The sequence below is a fragment of the Lycium ferocissimum genome, chromosome 4 (genome assembly GCF_029784015.1).
Source record: "Lycium ferocissimum isolate CSIRO_LF1 chromosome 4, AGI_CSIRO_Lferr_CH_V1, whole genome shotgun sequence".
In the NCBI taxonomy this organism is placed as follows: Eukaryota; Viridiplantae; Streptophyta; class Magnoliopsida; order Solanales; family Solanaceae; genus Lycium; species Lycium ferocissimum.
In genome coordinates this window covers 64,949,770-64,958,860 of record NC_081345.1, presented here as the reverse complement: position 1 = coordinate 64,958,860, position 9,091 = coordinate 64,949,770, and positions in this window count along the sequence as shown.

The following is a 9,091-nucleotide window of genomic DNA, read 5'->3' as shown; positions in this document are numbered from 1 at the left end:
GGGATCGAGCCGAACGTTCCTCGGCACTATGACCTATGCATTGCATATCATACGCCCTCGAGAGGCATTTTTAGTAAACGGAGATATACATATATGTTCGGATAGTAAGACATACGCGCATGCATTCATACGTACATGTTCGTATAGTCGGACATACGGATGTATTCCGCCGTGGGCCGATTTAGTTTATGATTCTCGATTTTTTTTTTCATAACTCCTATGTGTATGTTACTCTTACCTCGCCCACATATTCGGCGCATTTTTTTCGTATCGACCCGCTTTCTTCGGGGTCGTTTCCACGTCGCAGTCTGCGTACACTCGAGTTTGGTGATCCTTCGGTCACAGACTTCGGCTCGAGTTTGCTTGGAGAGCTCTATTGTTCCGGAGCTCGAGTCATTTGGTATAGGTCCTTTGACATAGACTTTGTTATACTCTTAGAGGTACGTAGACATATGTGGGTTGTGTATATACGGTTTGATCGGCCCATATCGATGTAGTTCGTCTTGGATGTCCGCAGTATAGTGGCGACCTTATTACGCTCGCATATTTGTTATGTTTTGGTTCGCCGTGTGGCTCCTCGGGAGACGAGTTCGTTACGATACAAGGCATTATGATTCTACACATCGCTTCCTGATTTTCACATCGTCCTTAGCGTCGATGCGATTATATCTAACAGGTTCGTATACGAGTGTCCAACTCGGGCACTAGTCATGGCCCACCGATTTGGATCGTGACAAAATGCTAAAGGTAGAGATCATGACTTAGGGTGTGTATTTGTTGAATGAAATCTATTCTTGAATTGGTAATATCGTGCTCCCATTGAGTCGGCGGGCATTTTGATCAACTTATTGGTTCATTATGCCCGCCAATAGTCCAAAAAAGAGAAAGTCTATCGAAACATGGTGCTTAAGGAGTGAAGTCTGAGTAACTCCAACGGGATGGAGGTTGTTTCGATTAAAAATCTCGGTTTGAAATCGTTATACCCACCGAACGAAACTCGAATAATGGCCTAAAATTCAAAAGGTTGAAAATGAGGGTGAAGTCTGAGTAACCCAAAGCCCCAAAACCCCAAGTGTGCAAAATAGTGGAAAATTGGTTCTCTAATTGATTGAAATGGAAAACGCAAAGTCGAAATAAGTTTTGATGTCTGTCAACTGTTGGTAACTAATGCAGGGCCGTAAACATGTCGACGCACGAGTCGGCCGGTCGACGGACTATCTTTTCACAAAGACGGTCCCATCGAGCTGATTGACGGTCCGTCGACAGGTTCGACGGTCCGTCAAAGTGCATCGACGGTCTGCAGACAAAGAGGATCAGAGAACTGAAACTGATTTTTTTTTTTTTTGCATTGAAACTTACTGTGTTGATTTCACTTGTACGGATTGACTAGATTGTGGTTTTTTATGATTACAGGTATGGCGCCACCCAAGCTGACAACCACCCGAGGGGGTGGCTCGAGGGAAACTCAAAGATCAACGGGTCGGTGGTGGAGGCACAGTGGCCAACCCACACCTTAGAGACGAGAGGTCGGATGACGAGCTCGAGGTTTTGCCCACGAAGACTGTGTGGTCGCTCCTCCTCCGTGAACGGGCGGCGGCCATAGTACCGCGCTCCTACACCTCGCTTCCTCCCACCGACGAGGAATCATCTACATCCGGGTCCCGCGGATGGGATGCGATGGAAGGATCGAGGTCGCACCCAGATGCCCCCACCGTGGCCACGCACGAGCGCGATCTGCCGAGGATGTCGGCCGGTCCTCTCGGCGCATTCTAGATCCCGGACGTCGCAGCTCACGGCCCCCTCGGTGACGACGAGGCGTGCACCGACATCGACGCCGAGGCGACTAGGGCTCGGGAACAGAGAAGCAAGAGGCTTGAGGATCGCTTCACTGTTGAGGATGCCAGGCAACTGTATGAATATGGAATTGAATTGAAAGGTATCGACACTCAGCATGAGAACCGCACCATAAATGAGGAGCGGCGGATCAGTTTTGAGGTGCTAGAGATCTTACCCAGGGCGTGGAGCTCGTTCACCACTATTAGTTGTGAGTTCGCGCAGCCGCGCGGGGATTATTGCTAGATCTTGGTTTACGAGATATATGCCGCATATGGGGCTTTGATCGGAAAAAGTTAGAAAGAAGCGCCAAAAATTGAGGTGAGGTACCTTTCGAGCGAGGTTGAGCTAGAGGGTGAGTGTTGATATATACGCCGAGTGCTATCACCGTAGTATATTTCGATAATAACTATACCGCCCCGAGGCAGACGATTAAGCTTGAAGACTAGTTGCGGAGGTGCAAGGAACAGTCCGTCAGGGACTGGGTATCTATAGTGGTGGGTCGCCCAACCAAGAGAGCCAAGTGTACTAATTTGAAGAATCGGATAAAGAAGAGTGGTTGACTCACGTAGGAAAGTTTTGGTGGAGCGTGCGCGGTTACGCTTCTCCCCACTTAGGTCGATAATGCTCTTTACGGTAGATAGGCAGGTTGTTGTAGCTAGCATTAATATCCGGATACCGGACAATTTGAGACATCACTAGTACGGAGATATAGTTGAGGGCTTCCCAGCCCAACACTTCCCTGATATTTCCATGCCTGACTACAGAGTTTGTTCGGAGGTCACAGGTGCGGTTTATAGATGATATCGACCACCGGATTACAGCTTCGTTGGTTTATTCGATAGAAAAGGGCAAGAATGAGATCGTTGATGAGAGCCAAGGGGAAGCGGATGGGTTCCCAGTGGCACTTGGAGGGGTACCCTTACCGCATGAGCTTGTTCATCCCGGGGCCGCGGGTGTCTCTATACTGAAGTTACCCGCCACCGGCCGCCCTATTGTTGAGACCGTCTCCCGTGGCTGCGGTTACCGAGACTCCAACTGCTTATGTTAGTGATAATTCCATTGAGACTCGGACCGCATTCCCGAGCCCGCATCACCTCCACCGCCTCCGAGTTCCGCCTCACACGGGCCGGTCCGCCCGCACGGCCCTGTGGTACTACTAGAATTGAGCCATATGCCTTCTCAATGGACAACTTTAGGAAATTTGCAAAATAGCCGGCTACAGTGGACCAGAAGTCAAAGATCATAGTAAACCAGCTGGATGATTATGTGAGGACGAGAGGAGGGAGCGATTAGATCTGTGAGGACGACAACATGCGTTGGTTGGATGGATTTGAGCCGAGATTGACCGCACGGAGATGGCTCGCCCGACCACTTTCACGGATGCTTTCGAGGGGAAGAGTTAGAGCAGCTCTTAAAGCTGACGTTGCATTATCGAAGGCCCACGATCCGAGCCCCTAGCGCACCACCACCGTTGCGGAGGATATTGAGGAGGAGTTCCAGTGGTGCAATTAGTTGCGCCTGCCGCAGCAGGTGGTCGAGGAAAGAGAAAGAGAGTGGCCCGTGATGAGGAGGAGGTGTGCGAGAGCACTCTGTCACATCGTAACTCGATAGGGCATGATGGGCACCCGACCCTTACTTAGGGCCAAGCGAACCCGCTAATCCTCGTGATACTCATAGTCTTACTGGACTCTTAAATCATGAAGTGAATGCATAATGTAAGCTCTTCAAAAAAAACATGCTTTTCGTCCTTCTCAATTCAAGTAAAATCTGTAATCATATGAAATGCAGTAACATAATGCATAATGATACATCGAACTACAGCAGCCGCTTGCAAGACCGACATGTTATACGTGACTCGTCTTCAAAGTCTCTAACATAAATCAAGATACCATAACCTAGACACTCCGACTCGGCGCAAAGACTCCGGAAGGAAATGGAGCTCGCCAATCCATTCCGGAACATCTTCTACTAGCATCCTCTACTCGTCCGTATACACCGCGTGGCATGAAAACGCAAATTTCAAGAAAGTGCGGGGTGCGCATATGTACCGAGTATGTAAAGCATGAAATACAATAAACAGATCATACCGAAAAATAAAGTGTAGAAAACTAGTGCAATAACCGTAAAAACCATAAGGCTTGCCTTTGAAACACAACTCATGCATGTCAATATCATATCCAATTCATTATGGGACTTAGAAACATAAGTGAATAATCATCTTGTACATATGCATATATAACGTGTCCCGGCCTTCTCGAGAAGGACTCGGTAAATAAGATCGTCATGTCATCATATCATCATGTCACATATATATATATATATATATATATATATATAAATACCCGACCCTCTAGTGAGGGACTCGGTGAAATAATCATATATATACCGTACCCGGCCCTCGGAGGGACTCGGTGAAATAATCATGTATATACCGTACCCGACCTACAGCGAGGGACTCGGTGAATGAGATCATGTCTCCATCATGTATATCATACTCGGCCCCGTCCATCCTGTAATGCGCCATCATCATATCATCATATACCGTACCCGGCCCTCTAGTGAGGGACTCGGTGAACAATGCAGTGAAACTGTGCACGAATACATACCCGGCCCGGGACTCGGTGAAAGACATATTGAGGCTTGCACGAGCAGAGTAGTGAGAAATCACATGCATACAAATCATCAATCCAGACTCAATAGGTAAGTAGACAAATCAACGCTCGAGTATCCGAATGATAGTCACACTCAGGACTCTTGAAATATCATTACGAAATATGTCACATAACGTCTCAGGGATCATAAACATGTATCAAGCCAATCCGAGCCCGCCTATGAAAGTTACGGGAATTATTCATTATAGAATTCTCTACGAACATATCATAGCAATCCGAGACCATATATGAAAGTTAGGGACATTCATTCATTACGGAATCTTTTAAGAATAGAATCTCTTTATACATCATTAGCTATTCAATCATACGAAGGACTCAAGACGATAGCTTGACCATATTAAGTATGCCAATATCAAAAGTGAATAAGAATCGTACACATGCTCGGAACTTAAGAATAGGGTTACCCCAAGGCTCATATCACGTCATATCTTACTTACGTCTAAGACATGCCAAAAGAAAGAAGGGGTAAGCTTTACATACCTCGTCCGCTTCCTAAGCTAATCCGAACTTAAGTCTCGAGCTTCCCAAGATCTACAACAACGTCATTATATACCAAACATTAGCTATAGATACTTAGGGATTCCATCCCAAACTAGCACTTTATCTACAGAAATTTGGGCAACATTTCCCCTATAAATTCAACAACCCCGAGAATTCAACTCGGCCGAATCATCAATAACAATACCAATAACCATACTAACAACATCAACAACTAATTCAAAACGCATTCTAACATTAGTAACTCTTTTCTACATAATTCAACCACATTCCATTTACATTCAAATCAACCACATACAATCAAGCCAACACCAATGCTCACACATTCAAGTACTAATCCGAAACCATTCAAACAAGATTCAAGAACACTTCAAACAATCCGCACAATATTCAATACAACCCAACCAACCTTCTACATAACCCGAAACCTCCAATTTCAATAGGAACAACAACAACAACACATTTCTTTCTTCCAAATTCATGAACTACACCAACAATCCACACGCTAACAACATTATCCTCATAAATGCAAGAAACTATATTAAAATCACCTTATCTTCTAAAACAGCCCACAAACGTTTATAACTTCAACTTGAATCATTAAATCTTCATTTTTACCATGGAATCCACAACAACAACAATCAAGATATCAATTAAAATCAATTCATCATATCTTATGAAATCAGCCCCTACACGGCTCAACTTCAACATACATAACTTCATGAATTTCATCCATTTCTACACACTATAACACGTTCAAACCACCCATAACACATGTAAAAGAAGATTAAACCTTACCTTTTCCACTTAGTTTTTCAACTTGGCTAGGGTTGGTGCTTTGAAAGAATGAATGGTTTGCTTTCTCTAACAACTACTCCACGTTAATTAGGACCCTCCAATTGGTTGAAATGCTGGAGGAAAATATTTTTTTGATCAAAATTTTAGGGACCTCAATTTCGGCTAGCATGGCCGAATAGTTCTCCCTTTGTTTCTCCAAGTTTCTCCAAACTTCTAAGTGTGTAAAGATGATGAATTATGTCTTGCTTTGTCACCAATTGTCTACATATATGAATCATCCAAGTGGACCATGCCCCACACATGGCTTGGATCAATTAAATTTGGCCAAGCCATGGGTGGGAGCCCACCCCTAGCCACACGGCCAACTTGGCTTGGTTTCATGAAATAATAACTTTCCATAACTCACTTTTAACCCCAATTTTTTTTAATATTCCATACCAATAAAATCATAAGCAACTTATGCCTTAAAACAAAATCAGAGGTCAAAAGTCTCAACCTCGTATCCTGGAATAGTCTTGTCCTTAACTTATCATGGTTAGCTCGGATTATCCCGATGTACAAAATACGGGATATAACATCCTCCCCCTCTCCCCCCCCCCCCTTAAGAACATTCATCCTCGAATGTTAAACTAGTCCTACAGGGTCTTATAAGCATTTCGGGGGAGTCCCTTGTATAGGTATCACATACAGTTCGTTCATCAATCAACATAACCCATCTAGGAATTTGGATTACCTGTAGGTATAGGAAATAGGTAAGGATACTTCTTCTTTATCTCCTCTCCAGCTTCCCAAGTCATCTCCTTCCTGTTATCATTCCGCCACAGTACCTTAACAAAAGCCACGTCTTTAGTACGCAACCTTCTTACCTTACGAACAATGTAATAAGGTCCAATATATCCCGGGTTAAACTTCTCCTTCTTGTCGAATCTCATTACACCTTTCATGGGTGATATCTTCAAGCATACCCACTCGCCAATCTGGAATTCTAAGTGTCGACGCCGATTGTCCTCATATGATGTCTGTCATCTCTGAGTTGCTAATAGCCATCCCCTGCTTTAACTATCATCAGCTGGTATGATTCTGAAAGAATTTAACATATAAATTCACCCCCTTTTTGTAACCAGCTAGTTCCGATCATCTTGCTTAAATCATCTTATAATCCCCTTTACTCAACTTGTAACATTCTAGGCACATTATCTCGTGTCATTTTTTTATCTTTAATTCAAACTCTCTTATTGTCCCTTTGCTCGGATCTTGCCTCTAGTACTAATTCTGTCTCGGTAATTTAGCTTAAACCACCTTTACATCTTTCCTTAATGCACCCAGAATATTATAACCGTATTGTTATTACTGAATCCAAACTTTTCTCATTAAGTATTCACTTGGTCTCCTCCCTAGCATATAAATATTCATAGGCAACATAACTACTCTTGTACGACTTGTATAAAGTATATTCAATTTTAGTCATGGTCTTTCCTTCTCTTGGTTCACTCTACTTCACATATTCCCTCCGTACTAACATTCGCTTATAGCCTATTTTGTTATACTCCTTTCCCCTCCTTTATTTGCTCCTTTGATTTTCTCACTTCCTACTATAAGAGGTTTTCTATCTTTTTCCATTACTACTTATAGGTCGCAGTATCATTAGCGAACAACTCTATTGCCCACATCTTAGCTTCTAATCCAAAGATAGCAGTGTTATCTTTCGCAATATCTCTTTAAGTTACTCGTTACCATTCTCTTGTCGTATTCTCTCCTTTTTATAAGCACCTACTTTCCAATACCATATCATTCACGGCCTTTACAAATGATTCCCAGCACTATCTCAATTACCATCCTAACTTCTACCCCTTTATTACTGGCTTTTAGATCTTACTAACTTGTCTCAGCACGGAATCTTACCTGTAGCCCAAGCATCCGTATCGAATATATTGTAGTGTCGATTGTTTCCATCTTACACTTACATTTCTCGCACCCGCTTCCCCCTTAAGGGTGTACTTATACTATTATCCGATTATACTTTGCCCTATGTCCGTATTTCCAATCTCAATTAGGCGGCACTTTTATTCCGACATTTTGATTCCCTTGCCTTCCATCGACTCACTTTCTTTCTTTTTCAAATATCATTGTGTTAGAACTTTCCAAGCTTAACCTGTAGTGAAAACAGCATCAGCTTGCCTTGTAACATTTGTGCCATTTATTTTTTTCTCACTTGAACTTCGTTACCCTGTCCGATTAATGCCTTCCATATACCGCCACGTTGGTGGCCGAAATACACATATCCGCTGATATAGCCATGGATGGGATATCATATACATACGTATACATATAATTACTACCATCTCGCTCACAAAATATTTCCAAACGCTATTCAAACTCACCCTAATTCTAGAGCTGTGATGCACCTTCTTTCTCTTCACCGGTCTAGTCTGCCTCGTCCTATGTGACCTCTTAAGGTTTCCGCCCACTCTGTATACTCTAATTTCCCTTAGGCTACTCTAGCTTCCCGTTTGTATCTCCTGTGTTTGACTTTATAGGACTTTTAGTACACTTCCAAGGGGGTCACCCATCCTAAAATTTCTCTCACTCCAGCACGCTTAACCTTGAAACTCTGATGAAATACGATGCTTTAATATTAGTATAATAGCGTCCACCTCACCGCATGACCTTCATCACATAATCTGGAGTAAGTTGAAGTCTTAACAGATTTCAAAACGTTCTCATAACACATCCCCCTCCGAATTAGAAAGGGTCTCTTACTCTTCTGACTCCACAATTACTATTTTAGCCCTTTTTCAATCCTCAATATTCACTTTTCACCTATAGATATGACTACTTTCCGTCCTAGACTCCCAGATTCCCAATGGTGAGGAACACACCTTAATCGTCGTTACTCATAAATACTTGGTTATCAGTCTTTGGATTTTTGCTCTCATTTTACCTCGTTCCTCATCCTTTCTATAACCGAGTCTTTCGCAGTCCCGTCACTTATAGTACTCGTATCCTTGGCTACACATGTCATGGTCTATTACTACACTGTCGTCTCGCTCTCTTCTTGTTTCCTTCTTCCAATTACCCTTTCTTTTCTTACACTCGCTATCATTTCCGTTATTATATAACCCTTATTCCAAACTTCCCCTACAGAACTTGATAATCCTTCCTTATTCGTTCTATAGTTCGCTTTTCCGTTTCACACTTGCCTTTATACTCTAGCTACATAGATCACACCATAGCTTTGGCCACCTTCTCACTCGGCTTTACTTATTTTCATAACAATCACCATTATA